This window comes from Haematobia irritans, chromosome 1 (genome assembly GCF_050003625.1).
Source record: "Haematobia irritans isolate KBUSLIRL chromosome 1, ASM5000362v1, whole genome shotgun sequence".
Classification (NCBI taxonomy): domain Eukaryota; kingdom Metazoa; phylum Arthropoda; class Insecta; order Diptera; family Muscidae; genus Haematobia; species Haematobia irritans.
Genome location: NC_134397.1, coordinates 199,018,787 through 199,042,006, shown reverse-complemented (window position 1 = coordinate 199,042,006; position 23,220 = coordinate 199,018,787). Strand labels below are relative to the sequence as shown.

General features: G+C 33.5%; 1 protein-coding gene across 1 annotated transcript in view; it reads left to right on the top strand.

Annotated features, from left to right (window-relative positions):
• Positions 1-2,235: 2,235 nt before the first annotated feature.
• The window catches only part of Osi17 (DUF1676 domain-containing protein Osi17), a 121,750-nt gene continuing 100,765 nt past the window's right edge, over positions 2,236-23,220 (top strand). The window contains exon 1 of the mRNA XM_075292545.1: positions 2,236-2,735. The gene's annotated coding sequence lies outside the window, so the exon portion shown is untranslated. The remainder of the gene's footprint in view (positions 2,736-23,220) is intronic.

Sequence of the window (23,220 nt, the reverse complement as noted above, 5' to 3'; positions counted from 1 at the left end):
TATGTGCTTGAAAATATCTGCTACCTTTCCCCTTTCTTTTGCCGTATAAAACGCCTGTCCCGGAAGCTGCTTGTAGTCGTCGTCCATTACCACGCAGTCAAACTTCGTCAGCATCGTCGTGTACAGCCTCCGGGATCGCGCTTTGGCCGTCGTATTTTCTTTATCATCGCGATTTGGAGTCACTACCTTCTTGTAAGTCGATAGTCCGGCTCGTTTTTTGGCTCGATGCACGGTTGTAGATGATACACCCAGCTTATTTGCGGCATCTCGGAGAGAGAGGTTAGGGTTTCGCTTGAAACTACCGGCAACTCTCTTTGTCGTCTCAGCGGCTTCCGGTTTTCGATTTCCCCCCGATCCAGACTTCCTGGATGTCGACAAACGTTCCCCAAACACTTTAATTACATTTGTAACGGTTGATTTGGCAACTTTTAGCGATTTTGCCAGCTTTGCGTGCGAGTAGCTCGGATTTTCGCGATGCGCGATGGGACCGTATTAGCCCATATCGGGCGAAAGATATATATGGGAGTTATATCTAAATCTGAACCGATTTCAATAAAATTTGGCACACTTGACTATAGTACTAATTGTTCTTCTTGTGCAAAATTTTAAGCAAATTAGGGTAAAACTATGGCTTCTGGGGCCATATAAGTTCATATCGGGCGAAAGATACATATGGGAGCTATATCTAAATCTGAACCTATTTCTCCAAAATCCATAGGGTTCTATTCTGAGCCAAAATATATAAAGGGTGATTTGTTAAGAGCTTGATAACTTTTTTTTTTTTAAAACGCATAAAATTTGCAAAATCTCATCGGTTCTTTATTTGAAACGTTAGATTGGTCCATGACATTTACTTTTTGAAGATAATTTCATTTAAATGTTGACCGCGGCTGCGTCTTAGGTGGTCCATTCGGAAAGTCCAATTTTGGGCAACTTTTTCGAGCATTTCGGCCGGAATAGCCTGAATTTCTTCGGAAATGTTGTCTTCCAAAGCTGGAATAGTTGCTGGCTTATTTCTGTAGACTTTAGACTTGACGTAGCCCCACAAAAAATAGTCTAAAGGCGTCAAATCGCATGATCTTGGTGGCCAACTTACCGGTCCATTTCTTGAGATGAATTGTTCTCCGAAGTTTTCCCTCAAAATGGCCATAGAATCGCGAGCTGTGTGGCATGTAGCGCCATCTTGTTGAAACCACATGTCAACCAAGTTCAGTTCTTCCATTTTTGGCAACAAAAAGTTTGTTAGCATCGAACGATAGCGATCGCCATTCACCGTAACGTTGCGTCCAACAGCATCTTTGAAAAAATACGGTCCAATGATTCCACCAGCGTACAAACCACACCAAACAGTGCATTTTTCGGGATGCATGGGCAGTTCTTGAACGGCTTCTGGTTGCTCTTCACTCCAAATGCGGCAATTTTGCTTATTTACGTAGCCATTCAACCAGAAATGAGCCTCATCTCTGAACAAAATTTGTCGATAAAAAAGCGGATTTTCTGCCACTGATTTTGGTAATAAAATTCAATGATTTGCAAGCGTTGCTCGTTAGTAAGTCTATTCATGATGAAATGTCAAAGCATACTGAGCATCTTTCTCTTTGACACCATGTCTGAAATCCCACGTGATCTGTCAAATACTAATGCATGAAAATCTTAACCTCAAAAGAATCACCCTTTACTTGTGCCAAATTTGAAGTCGATTGGACTAAAACTGCAACTTAGACTTTGATAACAAAAATGTTTTCACGGACAGACGGATGTGGCTATATCGACTTAGGAGCCCACCTTGAGCATTTTTGCCAAAGACACCCTGTGTCTATCTCGTCTCCTTCTTGGTGTTGCAAACATATGCCCTGTAATACCCTGTTCCACAGTGTGGCGCAGGGTATAAACAGTTAAATTATTTTTCTTCAAAGCATTTGTACACTTTGTACCTCAAACGAAATTTCCATAACTTTTGCTACACCCGTTTACCAAACATTTAATTTTTTTTTGCGTGTATAAATCAACCACATTTGTCATTGACATCCTCGTTTCAGCTCTCTTTCACCAGAATTGCAAAGATACAATCGCAAAACATGTAAAAAGCGGTAACTAAGTGGGGCTAGAATCATGGAAAACCAGAAAGCAGAATAATACCCGGTTATGCTCACTAAGTTTACACTGTAAATGATATTTTCAAATAAAACAACTGAAGAGCTAAAGAAAAACTTCCAGTTTCGTGAAAGCCTTCAAAGCAAACAAACCAAACCATTCGACGAGTGTCTAAACATCACCATAAGCAAAGCCACCCCACAATGGCTATATCAACAACGAAAGCATTATCACCATTAATTTGCTAGTGAAAAACGCATTTCAAAAAAAAAAATAATAATAAATAAATAATTAAAATAGTCACAATCAAAATATTGATGCTAGCGGGTAAATAGAAAAGATGTGCAACCAACTTAAAAATTTTCAAGTGAAATGAAAAAGAAAAGTACGTGGAAATAATAAAAACTAAAGTACAAAACAAACCAACCAACTTTGCGTTGCGACGCAAAAATAATAAATTCATTATTATGAATGAATATGAGCGTTGTGTGTGATTTCATTTAAACGTAATCATAATTATCAACAGAAAAAAAGAAGCGCCAACTTGGAAATATATCCAAAAGAGCGTTACTAACTATGAAAACAAACGCTTGCATCAACTCCCGTGGTGAACTCTAACTACGATAGTCATGTTCTTGAAGGTACATAAACAGAAATCTCTGTTTTATAGTGAAGGTGAACAATAAAGAAGAAATTTGATAAATTGCTCTTATGACATGTGAATGTGAAATGGTGATGCGTATATTTCTCGATGTGCTGTTATGATGTTGACTTCACACACTTACGAGTATATACAACTATCAAACGACATTATTTACGTGTAATTAATGAAAAAGAGTGTTTCATATGAGGAATGATAAAAAATTCAATTTTCCGAAAGAATTATTTGGTATCGTTAATAGAATATTTTATACACTGAAAAAAATATAAACTTTATATGAAGGATTATGCAAGCTAAATTTTAGAGTAAGGACATTACAAAACGTTAAAAGAAATTAATTGATTCACACACAAAAAACATTTTTTCTGATTCAATTACGAAATTAATTGATCCAATTGATTTTTTAATTGAAATTTCTTCAATCACTGAAATGATAGTATCAATTAAAAACTTAATTGATCCAATTAAACAATTAATTGATATTATCAATTTTTGTGATTGATTTTTGTTTCAATTAAAAAATTTGTTGAATCAATTAAATTTTTTGTACGACCTTCTTATTCTTTATTTTTGGTTATTTTTAGATCTGCTCTAAAATGGGCTTTCAAGGTTTCTCAATATGCAAATAAAAACAAAGTCTTTTTATTAAAAAAAAAATAAAGTCTTTTTGTTCGCATATTGAGAGACCTTGAAAGCCCATTTTAGAACAGATCTAAAAATAACCAAAATTAAGTTTTTAATTGAATATTTTTTAAAACTCAATTAAGACTTTAATTGGAAAAATTTTCGTGAAAATTTTTTCTATGCACAATAAGATATCTTAATTAAAAGGTTATAGTTTAAATGAAAGATTCAAAATCTTTTTTATACCCTCCACCATAGGATGGGGGGTATATTAACTTTGTCATTCCGTTTGTAACACATCGAAATATTGCTCTAAGACCCCATAAAGTATATATATTCTGGGTCGTGGTGAAATTCTGAGTCGATCTGAGCATGTCCGTCCGTCTGTCCGTCCGTCTGTTGAAATCACGCTAACTTCCGAACGAAACAAGCTATCGACTTGAAACTTGGCACAAGTAGTTGTTATTGATGTAGGTCGGACGGTATTTAAAATGGGCCATATCGGTCCACTTTTACGTATAGCCCCCATATAAACGGACCCCCAAATTTGGCTTGCGATTGCTCTAAGAGAAGCAAATATCATCCGATCCTGCTGAAATTTGGTACATGGTGTAAGTATATGGTCTCTAACAACCGTGCAAAAATTGGTACACATCGGTCCATAATTATATATAGCCCCCATATAAACCGATCCCCCGATTTGGCTTGCGAGGCCTCTAAGAGAAGCAAATTTCATCCGATCCGTCTGAAATTTGGTACATGGTGTTAGTATATAGTCTCTAACAACCATGCAAAAATTGGTACACATCGGTCCATAATTTTATATAGCCCCCATATAAACCGATCCCCCGATTTGACTTGCGAGGCCTCTAAGAGAAGCAAATTTCATCCGATTCGGCTGAAATTTGGTACATGGTGTTAGTAGATGGTCTTTAACAACCATGCAAAAATTGGTCCACATCGGTCCATAATTATATATAGCCCCCATATAAACCGATCCCCCGATTTGGCTTGCGAGGCCTCTAAGAGAAGCAAATTTCATCCGATCCGGTTGAAATTTGGTACGTGGTGTTAGTATATGGTCTCTAATGACCATGCAAAAATTGGTCCATATCGGTCCATAATTATATACAGCCCCCATATAAACCGATCACCAGATTTGACCTCCGGAGCCTCTTGGAAGAGCAAAATTCATCCGATTCGGTTGAAATGTGATACGTGATGTTAGTATATGGTATCCAACAACCATGCAGGAATTGGTTCATATCAGTACATAATTATATATAGCCCCCATATAAACCGATCCCCAGATTTGACCTCCGGTGCCTTTTGGAGAAGCAAAATTCATCCGATCTGGTTGAAATTTGGTACGTGGTGGTAGTATATGATATTTAACAACCATGCCAAAAGTGGTCCATATCAGTCCATAATCATATATAGCGCCCATATAAACCGATCCAGAGGTTTTGGAGCATCTTAGAGGAGCACATTTCATCTGAGTCAGTTACAACCATGCCTAAGTAGGTCCATATCGGTCTATAGTTATATGTAGGCCTCAGATAAATCGATCCCCAATCACACAAAAATTGGTCCATATCAAGTTCATAATTGTATATAGTTCCCATATAAGCGACCCCATATTTCATTTCTGGCTCTCTACGTATCGTGCAAAAAGTCCATATCGATTCGTAATTATTTGTAGACTTACCTATACATAACTTTTTTGTCTAATATATACCACGTATGGACTAACTCACAATTTAGAAAGCGATGTTAAGAAGTTTTAAGATACACTGAAAAAACAGTGAACCCACCAGGAAGAAAATTTTTGGTTAGTTTTAGAAAATTTTGAATATTTTTAGAAAATTTTAACTAAACAGTATTACAAACGCTAACATGTCGCCGATATCACAAAAATAAGTAAATATTTTTCGACAAATGCAAGAAAATTTATTAGGCATAATTAATTTTTTTCACTTGTCAAAGAAAATTTTGTAGTTTGAAGGAAAAACTTGGAGTTAAAAAATGCAAGAATGTCTTTAGTGACATACGAAGGTTATGATGAACGCATTTTTGGTAAAATTTACAAATTTAAAGAAATAATGAACTATTTTGTGGGAAGCGCGAATTTAGTAAATCTTGTTGTTTAATTTGAGAATAATTTTTTCCCGTTTGTTAGTTCATTTAACTAACGTACGCAAAAAATTATTAGAGTAAATGAAACTTTGTCCAAACATAATAATTCCATGAACTAAAATAAAGTTAAATTAGCTTTAGTGAAATAAAGAGTTCACTTTTTTTGAGTGTACCAAACCCAAGTAATTCGATTGTGGATGACAGTCTTTCGTAGAAGTTTCTACACAAGCCTTGGTGGAGGGTACATAAGATTCGGCTAGGCCGAATTTACGGCCGTATATACTTGTTGTTTTTTATAAAATTTAGAACACAAATCTTTGATATTTGCGTCCCTCCATTGATATGGCTTCTTACTTTCAGACAAATTTTTCTTGAAGTGAAGAAGAAATTTTTTGACTTAAAAAAATCTTTACATTAACTTACACACACAACAAAAGTGAACCCTCTATTTCACTAAAACTAATTTAACTTTATTTAAGTTCCTGTAATTACTATTTTTGGAGAATGTTTCATTTATTATAATAAATTTTTGAGTACGTTAGTTGTACGAGTATTAGACAAAAAACTAAAATACGAATATAATTCAGTTCTTGACCGGTATATATAGCAAAAGTCTACAAATAATTACGAACCAATATGAACTTTTGCGTGGTAATTAGAGAGCCAGAATTGAAATATGGGGGCTATATACTTATGAACCGATATAGACAAAATTTTGTTTGATTGGGGATCGGTTTACCTAAGGGCTATATGTAACTATATGTATGGTCCATACTAGCACAATGTACCAAATTTCAACCGAATCGAATGAATTTTTCTCCTCCAAGATGTTTCGGAGGCATGGTTACCACAGATGGTAAAATTCTACCAAAACTGGCAGATTTTTTACCGTTTGGTAGATTGGTAGAATTCTTGATGTTTTATGTAGATTTTGCATAATATCCCTCTCTAAAAGTTTTCTATAGAAATAAAATTATGGCAAAATTTTCTATAGAACTAAAATGTTGACAAAATTTTCTACAGAAATAAAATTTTGACAAAATTTTATATAGAAATAAAATGTTGGCAGAATTTTCTACAGAAATAAAATTTTAACAAAATTTTCTATAGAAATAAAATGATGGAAAAATTTTCTATATAACTAAAATGTTGACAACATTTTTTACAGAAATAAAATTTTGACAAAATTTTCTACAGAAATAAAATTTCGCCAAAATTTTCTATAGAAATTAAATTTGGCCAAAATTTTCTATAGAAATAACATTTTGACTACATTTTCTATAAAAATTTTTTTGTTTGGTAGTTTTTTTGGTAGAATTTTCTCAATATTTTGGAAGATTATTTTTGGTTCGAATGGCAACCGTGTTCGGAGGCCAAATCTGGGGATCGGTTTACATGGGGGCTATATATAATTACGGACCGATGTAGACCAATTTTTGCATGGTTGTTAGAGACTATATACTAACACCATGTGTTAGTCTAAGAGGCTCCGTAAGCCAAATCTGGGGGTGCGTTTATATGGGGGCTATACGTAAAAGTGGTTCGATATGGCCCATTTACAATACCATCTGACTTACATCAATAACAACTACTTGTGTCAAGTTTCAAGTCGATAGCTTGTTTCATTCGGAAGTTAGCGTGATTTCAACAGACGGACGGACATGCTTAGATCGACTCAGATTTTTGTATGAACTAACAAGTAAGTAAAGTCTAAAGTCGGGCGGGGCCGACTATATTATACCATGCACCACTTTGTAGATCTAAATTTTCGATACCATATCACATCCGTCGATGTGTTGGGGGCTATATATAAAGGTTTGTCCCAACTACATACATTTAAATATCACTCGATCTGGACAGAATTTGATAGACTTCTACAAAATCTAGGGTGGAACACAATGTTAGTAAAAAATATGGGAAACATTTAAATCTGAATCAATTTTAAGGAAACTTCGCAAAAGTTTATTTATGATTTATTGCTCGATATAACATATACGTATTAGAAGTTTAGGAAAATTAGAGTCATTTTTACAACTTTTCGACTAAGCAGTGGCGATATTACAAGGAAAATGTTGGTATTTTGACCATTTTTGTCGAAATCAGAAAAACATATATATTGGAGCTACATCTAAATCTGAACCGATTTCAATCAAATTTGGCATGCATAGCTACAATGCTAATTCTAATCCCTGCGTAAAATTTCAACTAAATCGGAGCAAAAAATTGGCCTCTGTGGTCATATGAGTGTAAATCGGGCGAAAGCTATATATGGGAGCTATATCTAAATCTGAACCGATTTCAACCAAATAAAACTCTGGCTTCTGGGGCCATATAAATCCATATCGGGCGAAAAATATATATGTGGGAGCTATATCTAAATCTAAACCGATTTCTTCCAAAATCAATAGGGTTCTATTCGGAGCCAAGACACATACTTGTGCCAAATTTGAAGTCGATTGGACTAAAACTGAGACCTAGACTTTGATTACAAAAATGTGTTCACGGACAGACGGGCATGGCTATATCGACGCAGGACCCCACCCTGAGCATTTTTGCCAAAGACACCATGTGTCTATCTCGTCTCCTTCTGGGTGTTGCAAACATATGCACTAACTTATAATACCCTGTTCCACAGTGTGGCGCAGGGTATAAAAATCCTTCACTTTTTTATTGATCAATTAAGTTGTATCAATTAAATTATGTGATTAGGGATCGGTTTATATGGGGGCAATATATAACTATATATTGAATGGACCAAGTTTGGCATGGTTGTTAGCTGCCATATACAAACACAATGTACCAAATTTCAACCGAATCGGATGAATTTTGCACCTCAAAGAGGCTCCGGACGTCAAATCTGGAGATCGGTTTATATGGGGGATATATATAATTATGGACCGATATGGACCAATTTTCGCATAGTTATTAGAGACCATATACTAACACCCCGTACCAAATTTCAACCAGATCGGATGAATTTTCCTCCTCCAAGAGGCTCCGGAAGTCAAATCTGGGTATCGGTTTATATGGGGGCTATGCGTAAAAGTGGTCCGATATGGCCCATTGCAATACCATCCGACCTACATCAATAACAACCACTTGTGCCAAGTTACATTCGATACCTTATTTCGTTCGGAAGTCATCGTGATTTCAACAGACGGATGGACGTGGCTAGATCGACTCAGAATTTCATCACGACCCAGAATATATATACTCTATGGGGTTTTAAAGAAATATTTCTATGTGTTACAAATGTAATGATAAAGTGGGGGTACATCCATTAGCGTAGCTAGACAATTTTCCTAGGGGGGGGGGGGCTATAGCCCCCCTAGCTAAAACTTTATAGACTGAACTTATAGGTTCATCTAATGTTTTATTTCATAAAATTGAATAAAAAAATAGACATCAAAATAACTCGACAATCAATTTATAATAAAGCAACTAAAAGTACCCTACGGGAAATTGGTGCAAATTTCCACTGACGGACCTATCACAGAACTGGTACCTTTGCTCCAGTTAGTTGCAATTTTCACATTTAGTGAAATAAAATTATCAGAATAACCTTTTGTTCGACATATTTCAAAAGTATATTTTTTATTTCGGGTTCGATTAGGAGCCCAAATTGAAAGAGATTTCTAAGAGTTTGTCCGAGACTGGTTCCTGAGGACCTGTTTATGGGTTGCTCCTGCTAAATTGTCCCAGGACGTCTCCTTTGGGATGAGTCCATGACGCGTCCTAAAATGTAAGTTTACTCCGTCAATGACAAACCCATGTTAAAGTGGACGGTCCCTTCCATACGTTTTGACCAGAAATGGGACTGGTCCATACACACCACGTACTAGTCCTGTACCAGTTCTGTGGTTGATCCATTTCCCGTAGGGTAGTTCCACACTTTTCGCAGCAAAAAATTGGGAGTTGTTCTAAAGGCACAACTTTAAAAGCACTTCCAAAAATGTCCTCACAAAGAAGTTAACTATTTTAACTACACAGGAAGTTTTTTACTTTATTTTTTTTTTATATTTTAATGCGTAATTTTTTGTTTCCTTTTTTCAAATAGTTTAAAAAAAGAGTAAGAATAAATAAAATGGTACAAATTATTCAAATTTTCAAACAAGCGTTAGAATGCATTAAACATCATAAAAAAGTATAAAAATTATTTACTTGGGAAAATATTACACAATTTTTAATTCACATTCAAAACACTGAATTCGGTTCACACCTTAAGAAGTGATGAAAATTCATTGCAACGGCTGTTGAAACGGTGGACATTCGTTCTATGACAAGTTCATATTACATTCATCGCTTCTCCGCCAATTTTGTACCACTTCCAGACCCAAAAAGAACATTTTCACTTCTTTTTTGGTGACGCTTTTTTGCAGCATTATTAAGATATTAATTTATGAAAGAATAGTTTAAACATCAATTACTATTATTTATTCAACTAAATCATAAGTTCAACCACAGCTTTATTTCATAAATATCAGACTTCTACCACAACCCAAATAATTCGATTGTGCATGAAAGTCTTTAGTGGAACTTTGTGCGTTGTACGAGTATATACTTGTTTAATTTTTATAAAAATGTAAAATCGTAAATAGGTTTTCAAATTCTGGGGGGGGCTAAAATTTTTCTGGGGGGTCTAAGCCCCCTCCCCGGAGGCCTTCCTACGCTTATGGGTACATCCTATGGTGGAGGGTATAAAAAGACTACGACATTTTCATCAGAGACTCACACACAATTGGTGGCGAAATTTCTTCTTGCGTGATGACGTGATGATCAGGAATTTTTACCTTTCGTCGATATACCGAAACAAATATGCAAATATCTTCCGTGCCTTTCGACATTTTACAGATCTTCCAAAAGTTACTACCAAAAGACTTTGGTAAATATATGCCGACAATTTTTAAAGAAATATGTGTGTATATATTTCTTTAAAAATTAAATTTGTTGCTTACTTCATTATTAATTTAATGCAATTGGAGGGTTTGTTCTACTTTCAAATGAGTCATTTAAAGATAAAAATGCAATTTCTATTCATAAGACACAAAAAGTGAAAATAATCGCTAGCAAATATTTTTGCAGTAATTCCCTACCAAACAAGGTAAGTTTTGCCATCTAGTCGGGCATTGGCTTTTGCTCGATGTGATCAAATTTCATGTGGGGTTAAATATGAATTCATAATGAATGAACGGAATGGAGGCGGTTATGATGGTGATGATGAGCGTGCGTTTATAAGCCACTAGTACGCGCTATTATAAGCCAAATTCGTAATTCAATTAATTTTATGCAGGTATAGTGAAATTTAACAGAGAAATTGTTATCGCTGTACTAAACTTTAATTCAGATGCAATTTTCTAATGGTGAAGTATTAAGAAAAAATTATAATAATATTGAAATGAAAACAAACATATAAGGCCACAACGATTGCCTTTACCACGTTCTTTTAGGGAGTATCCGCGGAGTGTTACTTTCCTTCGACCAACCCCATACTAATGGATGACAAAACACTTACCTATCCCAGCAAACAAATTTGGAAGCACAACTTGAAAAGCATTTCCGAAAATGTCCTTTCACAGAGGTTTTGCTTTTTAAACTACACAGGAAGTTCTTTTAATTCAATTTTATATAACTTGCTCTTTCATATTTTCAATGGGTAATTTTAACCTTTTATACCCTCCCCCTTAGGATGGGGTTATATTAACTTTGTCATTCCGTTTGTAACACATCGAAAAATTGCTCTAAGACCCCATAAAGTATATATATTCTGGGTCGTGGTGAAATTCTGAGTCGATCTAAGCATGTCCGTCCGTCCGTCCGTCTGTTGAAATCACGAACGAAACAATCAATCGACTTGAAACTTGGTCGATAGATTGTTTCAATAACGAAATTAATTAATCCAATTAATTTTTAAATTGAAATGTCTTCAATCACAGAAATGATAGTTAAAAACAAGTATGTATATACGGCCGTAAGTTCGGCCAGGCCGAAGCTTATATACCCTCCACAATGGATTGCGTAGAAACTTCTACTGAAGACTGTCATCCACAATCGAATTACTTGGGTTGTGGTAACACTTCCCGATGGCAAGGTATCTTAAAACTTCCTAACACCGTAATATATACCACCTAGTCCATACGTGGTATATATTAAACTAAAAAAGGCCGATTAAATACGTATGTAATTAAGTTTAAAGTTTCTATAGAAATAAAATTTTGACAAAATAAAATTTTGACAACATTTTTTATAGAAGTAAAATTTGGAAAAAATTTTCTATAGAAATAAAATTTGGAAAAAATTTTCTATAGAAATAAAATTCTGACAAAATTTTCTATAGAAATAAAATTTTGACAAAATTTTGTACAGAAATAAAATTTTGACAAAATTTTCTATAGATATAACATTTTGACACTGTTTTCTATAAAAATAAAATTTTGGTAAATTATTTTTGGTTCGAGTGGCAACCATGATTATGAACCGATAAGGACCAATTTTTGTGTGATTGGGGATCGCCTATATATAACTATAGACCGATATGGACCAATTTTGGCATGGTAATTAGCGGCCTTATACTAACACCACGTTGCAAATTTCAACCGGATCGGATGAATTTTGCTCCTCTAAGAGGCTCCGGAGATCAAATCTGGGGAACGGTTTATATGGGGGCTATATATAATTATGGACCGATATGTACCAATTCTTGCGTGTTTGTTGGAGACTACATTCTAACACCATATTCCAAATTTCAACCGGATCGGATGAATTTTGCTCCTCTAAGAGGCTCTGGAGGTCAAATCTGGGGATCGGCTTATATGGGGGCTATATATAATTATGGACCGATATGGACCAATTTTGGCATGGTCATTAGAGAACATATACCAACACCATGTACCAAATTTCAGCCGGATTGGATGAAATTTGCTTCTCTTAGAGCAATCGCAAGCCAAATTTGGGGGTCCGTTTATATGGGGGCTATACATAAAAGTGGACCGATATGGCCCATTTTCAATACCGTCCGACCAACATCAATAACAACTACTTGTGCCAAGTTTCAAGTCGATAGCTTGTTTCGTTCGGAAGTTAGCGTGATTTCAACAGACGGACGGACGGACGGATGGACATGCTCAGATCGACTCAGAATTTCACCACTACCCAGAATATATATACTTTATGGGGTCTTAGAGCAATATTTCGATGTGTTACAAACGGAATGACAAAGTTAATATACCCCCATCATATGGTGGAGGGTATAAAAATTAATTGGAGGTCTATTAAAAAATTAATTGATACTATTAATTTTTGTGATTGATTTTTGTTTCAATTAAAAATTTTGTTGAATCAATTAAATTTTTAATTGAATATTTTTTAAAACTCAATTTAAAATTGGAAAAATTTCTTGAAATGTTTTTCTGTGTAGTTGTTAGTGATGTAGGTAGGAGGTATTGCAAATGGGCCATATCGGACCACTTTTACGTATAGCTCCCATATAAACCGACGGTCAGATTTGGCTTGCGGAGCCTCTTAGAGGAGCAAAATTTGGTACATGGTGTTAGTATATGGTCTCTAACAACCATGCAAAAATTGGCCCACATCGGTCCATAATTATATATAGCCCCCATATAAACCGATCCGCAGATTTGGCTTGCGGAGCCTGTAAGAGATCCGGGTGAAATTTTGTACATGGTGTTAGTATATGGTCTCTAACAACCATGCAGAAATTGCTCCATATCAGTCCATAATTATATATAGCCACCATATAAACCGATCCCCAGATTTGACCTCTTGGAGGAGCAAAATTCATCGGATCCTGTAGAAATTTGTTCCGTGGTGAAATTTGGTACATTGCGCTAATATATGGCCACTAACAACCATGACAAAATTGGTCCATATCGGTCTATAGTTATATTTAACCGATCCCCAAAAATAATCTACCAAAATTTCTACAGAAAATTTTGTCAAAATTTTATTACTATACAAAATTTCGTCAAAATTTTATTTTTATAGAAAATGTTGTCGAAATTTTATTGCTTTAGAAAATTTTGTCAAAATTTTATTTCTATAGAAAATTTAGTTAAAATTTTATTTCTATAGAAAATTTTGTCAAACTGAATTATATACGTATTTAATAGGCCTTTTTTGGTTTAATATATACCCCGTATGGACTAACTTACAATTGAGAAGACGGTGTTAAGAAGTTTTAAGATTGTCATCGGCATTGTAAAAAAAATGGAAAAAAGGAATTTCGTGTTTTGATAAAATAATGTTTTCTGAAGGGAAAAAATACGGCGGAGGCATAAACTTGGCTTGATAATGAGTTTCCGGACACTGCTCCAGGGCAATCAACAATAATTGATTGGTATGCAAAATTCAAGAGTGGTGAAATGAGCACGGAGGAAGGTGAACGCAGTGGACGCCCGAAAGAGGTGGTTACCGACGAAAACATTAAAAAAAATCCACAAAATGATTTTGAATGACCGTAAAATGAAGTTGATCGAGATAGCAGAGGCCTTAAAGATATCAAAGGAACGTGTTGCTCATATCATCAATATTTGGATATGCGGAAGCTCTGTGCAAAATGGGTGCCTCGCGAGCTCGCATTTGACCAAAAACAACAACGTGTTGATGATTCTGAGCGGTGTCTGCAGCTGTTAACTCGTAATACACCCGAATTTTTCCGTCGATATGTGACAATGGATGAAACTAGGCTCCATCACTACACTCCTGAGTCCAATCGACAGTCGTCTGAGTGGACAGCGACCGGTGAACCGTTTCCGAAGCGTGGAAAGACTCAAAAGTCCGCTGGCAATGTAATGGCCAGTGTTTTTTGGGATGCGCATGGAATAATTTTTATCGATTATCTTGAGAAGGGAAAAACCAGCAATAGTGACTATTATATGGCGCATTTGAAGGTCGAAATCGCAGCAAAACGGCCCCATATGAAGAAGAAAAAAAGTGTTGTTCCATCAAGACAACGCACCGTGCCACAAGTCATTGAGAACGATGGCAAAAATTCATGAGTTGGGCTTCGTATTGCTTCCCCACACACAGTATTCTCCAGATCTGGCCCCAGCGACTTTTTCTTGTTCTCAGACCTCAAAAGGATGCTCGCAGGGAAATAATTTGGCTGCAATGAAGAGGTGATCGCCGAAACTGATGCCTATTTTGAAGAAAAACCGAAGGTGTACTACCAAAATGGTATCAAAAAATTGGAAGATCGTTATATTCGATGTATCGCTCTTGAAGGAAACTATGTTGAATAATAAAAACGAATTTTGAAAAAAAAATGTGTTTTTCTTTGTTAGACCGGGGACTTATCAGCCAACTTGTTAAGATTCGGCCAGGTCGAACTTACGGCCATATATACTTGTTTTGTGTCAAATAAATTAAAAACAGAGTAAGAATTAATAAAATGGAAAAAATTATTAATATTTTATCGATAAAAATGCTAAATCCATTCTAGAAAAATTGCGAATTTCTGAAAATATTTGAAGTCAAACGTTTCAGACAAGCGTTAGAGAGCATTGAAAATCTTAAAAAACAATTTTAAAAATTATTTATTTAGGAAAACATCACACAATTTTTTTAATTCACATCTAAAACACTGAATTCAGATCACACCCTAAAAAGTGATTGAAATTCAGTACAACGGCTGTTGGACATCCTTCCTATGACAAGACCATGTTAAATTCATCGCTTCTGCGCCAATTTTTCACCACTTCCGGATCGAAAAAGAACATTTTCACTTCCTTTTTGACGACGCTTTTTTTACTGGATATATTATACATAAAATAAATAATTACTTTAGACTAATTTCTTGGGACTTCTTTGATTGTTCGTTAGATATCTATCCACTGAGCATTTAATTAACCCACATCACTTTCATGACAACCCACATGTGGAAATGATATGTGAACTCGTGGTGGTTCCCGAAAAAAAACAAACTACAGTAATAATTATTTTCTTTAACATTCCATGATGAGAACCGAAAAAAATAACTTTCCCTTCTTGCTAGCCAAATGAAAAAATTTGTCATATTTTAGGTAAATAATTACAATGGAAAAACTTTGGCTTTTGATCTAATGCATGTATATGTATTGTACATGGGTATGAACGTGATTACAAATATTTATTATGAGTTCAGAAATGAAATGAAAAATATATAATGACAGGGTAGCTGACGCAAAGTATTACTAAATCAAATGACCAAATTTTTGTGTGAAAATATTTATTTTATTAATTCGAAGAACAAAAATGGGCCCAATGGCGATGTCGTTTGGGAAAAAAGTGTTGTCTACAAATGGTACAATATTTTATGGTGTTACCACAATGTTACCAAACCCCCCTTCAAAGATCTCGAAAAACGAAAAAACATGTGCAACACTGATATAACATAAAATCCATAAAAAAGTGGTTTGTAAACAAATGAAAATTCATTAAAAAAGTGCATTTCGTTTTTGTATTTGTATACCCTCCACCATAGGATGGGGGGTATATTAACTTTGTCATTCCGTTTGTAACACATCGAAATATTGCTCTAAGACCCCATAAAGTATATATATTTTGGGTCGTGGTGATATTCTGAGTCGATCTGAGCATGTCCGTCCGTCCGTCCGTCTGTTAAAATCACGCTAACTTCCGAACGAAACAAGCTATCGACTTGAAACTTGGCACAAGTAGTTGTTATTGATGTAGGTCGGATGGAATTGCAAATGGGCCATATCGGTCCACTTTTTCGTATAGCCCCCATATAAACGGACCCCCAAATTTGACTTGCAGAGCCTAAAAGAGAAGCATATTTCATCCGATCCGGCTGAAATTTGGAACATGGTGTTGGTATATGGTCTCTAACACTCATGCAAAAATTGGTCCATATCGGTCCATAATTATATATAGCCCCCATATAAACCGATCCCCAGATTTGGCTTGTTGAGCCTCAAAGAGAATCAAATTTCATCCGATCCGGCTGAAATTTGGCACATAGTACTGGTATAGGGTCCTTAATATCCTTGCAAAAATTGGTTCACATCGGTCCATAATTATATATAGCCCCCATATAAACCGATCCCCAGATTTGGCTTGCGAAGCCTCAAAGAGAAGCAAATTTCATCCGATACGGCTGAAATTTGGTACATGGTATAAGTATATGGTCTCTAACAACCATGCAAAAATTGGTCCATATCGGTCCATAATTATATATAGCCCACATATAAACCGATCCCCAGATTTAAACTCCGGAGCCTTTTAGAGGAGCAAAATTCATCCGATCCGGGTTGACATTTGGTACGTGGTGTTAGTATATGGTCTCTAACAACCATGTAAAAATTGGTCCATATTGGTCCATAATTATATATAGCCCCCATATAAACCGATCCCCCGATTTGGCTTGTTGAGCCTCAAAGAGAAGCAAATTTCATCCGATACGGCTGAAATTTGGTACATGGTATAAGTATATGGTCTCTAACAACCATGCAAAAATTGGTTCATATCGGTCCATAATTATATATAGCCCCCATATAAACCGATCCCCAGATTTGAACTCCGTAGCCTCTTGGAGGAGCAAAATTCATCCGATCCGGTTCAAATTTGCAACGTGGTGTTAGTATATGGCCGCTAATAACCATGCCAAAATTGGTCCATATCGCTCTATAGTTATATATAGCCGATCCCCAATCACACAAAAATTGGTCCATGTCGCTTTATAATCATGGTTGCTATTCGAGTCAAAAATAATCTAGCAAAATTTTATTTCTATAGAAAATGTTGTCCAAATTTTACTTCTATAGAAAATGTTGTCAAATGTTCTATAGAAAATTTTGTCAAACTTAATTATTTATATACGTATTTACCCAAGTAATTCGAAGTTTCTACGCAATCCATGGTGGAGGGTACATAAGCTTCGGCCTGGCCGAACTTACGGCCGTATATACTTGTTTTAATTGAAACTCTTATTCCACAACCACAATAAACGCATCACACACTTTCTTTTGTATTTTTAAAACCACGTTTTCTTTTCGGCCGAATAATAAAAGCATCTTCGAAATTCAAGTAAGGATACCTTTATGACACAAATTTCTTTTAAAATTGAGTTTTCCGTACTTTATTCTAGGAAATAAATTTTAACCTTCTAATGCCCTTTAGGCGGGCATCGTTTAAACGGGAAGCTTTTAGAAAAACACACCAATATACAACAAAAATGGGTAAAATACAAATAAAACTTAGTTAAAACTCTAAAAGAGACATTGCAGAATATAATGGATTTTACAGTATAGATTTTTCTTGTTTCATTTTCTTGCTGCCGCTGGCATAAAAATGGGGCATTAGAGGGTTAATTTATTCGTTTTTTTTTCAGTTTTTTTTTATTCAGGCAATCCTTGGCCTAACGACAATATTTTTTCGGTGCATGTGCAACCATTTGCACTGTAGACTACCTACAGTGCAAATGAGTTACACTTTAGATCTACACCCTCAAAGAAAATTTCATTAAAATTTTTTACTACCAGTGTATGCCCTAAGGTGAAACATAATATGTTTGAACAATACAAACAATATTTTGTTTGGACCAATTCTGAAAATATATATGCTTGAAGCAAAATGTGTTTGGAGTATATGTTACAGAAGCGATTTTTTTGAGGGTATAGGTTAGGTTAGGTTTGGTGGCAGCCCGATGTATCAGGCTCACTTACACTATTCAGTCCATTGTGATACCACATTGGTGAACTTCTCCATTATCACTGAGTGCTGCCCGATTCCATGTTAAGCTCAATGACAAGGGACCTCCTTTTTATAGCCGAGTCCGAACGGCGTTCCACATTGTAGTGAAACCACTTAGAGAAGCTTTGAAACTCTCAGAAATGTCACCGGCGTTACTGAGGTGGGATAATACACCGCTGAAAAACTGTTTGGTGTTCGGTCGAAGCAGGAATCGAACCCACGACTTTGTGTATGCAAGGCTAACCATTGCACCACGGTGGCTCCCACAATGTTGGCAATATAATCCTTTATATATTGGATTTAAATTGGTATCAAAAAATGTGCTAATTTGAATAGCGATTTGTTCAAGTTTTTCAATGATGACAACAGTTGCCACAATTGGTTGGTAGCCATTTGTCTACTACAAATGGTAGATTTTTTACTGATTGGTAAATTGGTAGAATTCTTGACGTATTAGCAGATTTTGCAAAATATTTTATAGAAATAAAATTTTCCAACAGGAATAAATTTTTGCTAGAGAAATAAAATTTTGTAATAGAAAAAAACTTTTGACAAAATTTTCTATAGAAATAACATGTTGCCAAATTTTGTAACAGAAATAAAATTTTGAAAAGCATTTTCTATAGAAATAAAATTTTGGCAAATTTCGCTATAAATATAAAATTTTGACAAAATTTTCTATAGAAATAAAATTTTGGCAAAAATTTCTATAGAAATAAAATTTGTCTTTAGAAATAAAATGTTGAAAATTTTTCTATAGAAATAAAATTTTGACAAAATTTTCTATAGAAATAAAATTTGTCTTTAGAAATAAAATGTTGAAAATTTTTCTATAGAAATAAAATTTTGACAAAATTTTCTATTGAAATAAAATTTTGCCAAATTTTGTAATATAATTAAAATTATTACAACAATTTTGTATTTAGAAATAAAATGTTGACAATTTTTCTATAGTAATTTTGATAAAATTTTCTATAGAAATATTGACAAAATTGCATATAGAAATAAATATGTTGCAAAATTTTTCTATAGTAATAAAAGTTTGCTTTAGAAATAAAATGTTGCCAAATTTTGATACAGAAATAAAATTTTGCCAAATTTTCTATAGAAATAAAATTTTGCCACATTTTCTATAGAAATAATATTTTGACAAATTTTTCATCAGAAATAGAATTTTGACAGAATTTTCTATTGAACTAAAATTTTGACAAAATTTTCTATAAAAATAAAGTTTTGATGAAATTTTTATAGAAATAAAATTTTAGCAAAAATTTCTATAGAACTAATATTTTGACAAAATTTTCTATAAAAATAAAATTTTGACAAAATTTTCTATGAAAATAAAATTTTGACAAAAAATTTTCTATAGAAATACAATTTTGACAGATTTTTCTATAGAAATACAATTTTGACAAAAATTTTTTATAGAAATAAAATGTTGACAACATTTTTATTAGAAATAGAATTTTGACAAACTTTTCAATAAAACTAAAATTTTCTGTAGAAATAAAAATTTGACAAGATTTCTATAGAAATAAATTTTTTCTAAAATTTTCTATAGAAGTAAAATTTTGACAAAATTTCAAATAGAAATAAAATTTTGACAGAATTTATACAGAAATAAAATTTTAACAAAAAAAAATAAAATTTTGTCAAATTTTGTAATAGAATTAAAATTTAGACAGAAGTTGCTACAGAAATAAAATTTTGACAAAATTTTCTATAAAAATGAAATTTTGACGAAATTTTCTATAGAAATAAAATTTTGACAAATTGTTCTTTTCTATATTGTTATAGAAAAAAAAAACTTTTGACAGGAAGAAATAAAATTTTGCCAAATTTTGTAATAGAAATAAAATTTTCCCAAATTTTGCTATAGAAATAAAATTTTGACAAAATTTTATATAGAAATAAAATTTTGACAAAATTTTAAATAGAAATAAAATTTGACAAAATTTTCTATAGAAATAAAATATTGACAAAATTTTCAATAAAACTAAAATTTTTTATAGAAATAAAATGTTGAAAATGTTTCTATAGAAATAAAATGTTGACAAAATTTTCTATCGAATCAAAATAGTGACAAAATTGTCTATAGAAATAAAATTGTGACAAAATTTTTCTATAGTAATAAAATTTTTCCAAATTTTGCTATAGAAATAAACTTTTGCCAAATTTTGATATAAAAATAAAATTTTGCCAAATTTTTATAGAAATAAAATATTGCCAAATTTTCTATAGAAATACAATTTTGCAAACCTTTGTAATAGAATTAAAATTTAGAAAGAATTTTCCATAGAATTAAAATTTTGACAAAATTTTTTTATAGAAATAAAATTTTGGCAAATTTTGTTATAGAAATAAAATTTTGTCAAATTTTTCTATAGAAATACAACATTGACAAATTTTGTTTTATAGAAATAAAATGTTGACAAAATTTTCATTAGAAATAGAATTTTGACAAAATTGTCTATAGAAATAAAATATTGACAAAATTTTCAATAAAACTAAAAATTTCTGTAGAAATAAAATTTTGACAAGATTTCTAAAGAAATAAAATTTTTCTAAAATTTTCTATAGAAGTAAAATTTTGACAGAATTTCTATGGAAATAAAATTTTAACAAAAACAAGTAAGGAAAGTCTAAAGTCGGGCGGGGCCGACTGTATTATACCCTGCACCACTTTGTAGATCTAAATTTTCGATACCATATCACATCCGTCAAATGTGTTGGGTGCTATCTATAAAGGTTTGTCCCAAATACATACATTTAAATATCAATCGATTTGGACAGAATTTGATAGACTTTTACAAAATCTATAGACTCAAAATTTAAGTTGGCTAATGCACTAGGGTGGAACACAATTTTAGTAAAAAAAATATGGGAAACATTTAAATCTGAAGCAATTTTAAGGAAACTTCGCAAAAGTTTATTTATGATCTATCGCTCAATATATATGAATTAGAAGTTTAGGAAAACTAAAGTCATTTTTACAACTTTTCGACTAAGCAGTGGCGATTTAACAAGGAAAATGTTGGTATTTTGACCATTTTTGTCGAAATCAGAAAAACATATATATGGGAGCTATATCTAAATGTGAACCGATTTCAATCAAATTTGGCACACCTGACTATATTACTAATTGTACTCCTAGTGCAAATTTAAACCAAATTGGGCCAAATCTCTGGCTTCTGGGGCCATATAAGTCCATATCGGGCGAAAGATATATATGGGAGCTATATCTAAATCTGAATCGATTTCAACCAAATTTGGCACGTATAGCTACAATGCTAAATCTACTCCCTGTGCAAAACTTCAACCAAATTGGGCCAAAACTCTGGCTTTTAGTTTGTTAGTCCATATCGGGCGAAAGATATATATGGGAGCTATATCTAAATCTGAACCGATTTCAATCAAATTTTGCACACTTAACTATACTAAGTGTTATGTTTGTACAAAATTTCAAGCAAATCGGTATAAAACTCTGACTGCTGGGTCCATATTAGTGCATATCGGGCGAAAGATATACATGGGAGCTGTATCTAAATCTGAACCGATTTCTTCCAAAATCAATAGGGTTCTATTCTGACCCAAATTAGAAACATGTGCCAAATTTAAAGGCGATTGGTCTTAAATTTCGACCTAGACTTTGATCACAAAAATGTGTTCACAGACGGACGGACGGACAGACGGACATGGTTATATCGACTCAGGAACCCACGCTGAGCATTATTGCCAAAGACACCATGTGTCTATCTCGTCTCCTTCGGGGTGTTACAAACATATGCACTAACTTATAATACCCTGTTCCACAGTGTGGCGCAGGGTATACAAAAATTAAATTTTGCCAAATTTTGTAATAGAAATGAAATTTTGTCAAAATTTTCTATAAAAATAAAATTTTGATGAAATTTTCTATAGAAATAAAATTTTGATGTAATTTTCTATAGAAATAAAATTTTGACAATTTTTTCTTTTCTAAAAAAAACTTTTGACAAAATTTTCTTAGAAAATTTTCAATAAAACTAAAATTTTTTATAGAAATAAAATTTTGACAAGATTTCTATAGAAATAAAATTTTTCTATAGAAGTAAAGTTTTAACAAAATTTCCATAGAAATAAAATTTTGGCAGAATTCTATGGAAATAAAATTTTTGACAAAAATTTTTATAGAAAATATTTTGTTTTTCTTTTGGTAAAATTTTCTTGCAATTTTTGCAGATTATTTGTGGCTCGAGTGGCAACCGAGATGATGACACTAAAGTTTAAATTATTTATTTTAATTAAATAGAAAATAATTATTCAAGCTTGAGATCGAATAAAATCAAAATTTCTAATTATACCCTGCGCCACACTGTGGAACAGGGTATTATAAGTTAGTGCATATGTTTGTAACACCCAGAAGGATACTAGATAGACACATAGTGTCTTTGGCAATAATGCTCAGGGTGGGTCCCTGAGTCCTAAACTTCTAATACATATATATCGAGCGATAAATCATAAATAAACTTTTGCGAAGTTTCCCTAAAATTGCTTCAGATTTAAATGTTTCCCATATTTTTATACCCTGCTCCACACTGTGGAACAGGGTATTATAAGTTAGTGCATATGTTTGCAACACCCAGAAGGAGATGAGATAGACACATGGTGTCTTTGGCAAAAATGGTCAGGGTGGGCTCCTGAGTCGATATAGCCATGTCCGTCTGTCCGTGAACACATTTTGTAATCAAAGTCTAGGTCGCAGTTTTAGTCCAATCTAATTCAAATTTGGCACAAGTATGTGTTTTGGCTCAGAATAGATCCCTATTGATTTTGGAAGAAATCGGTTCAGATTTAGATATAGCTCCCATATATATATTTCGCCCGATATGGACTTATATGGCCCCAGAAGCCAGAGTTTTACCCTAATTGGCTTAAAGTTTTGCACAAGAAGAACAATTAGTACTATAGTCCAGTGTGCCAAATTTCATTGAAATCGGTTCAGATTTAGATATAGC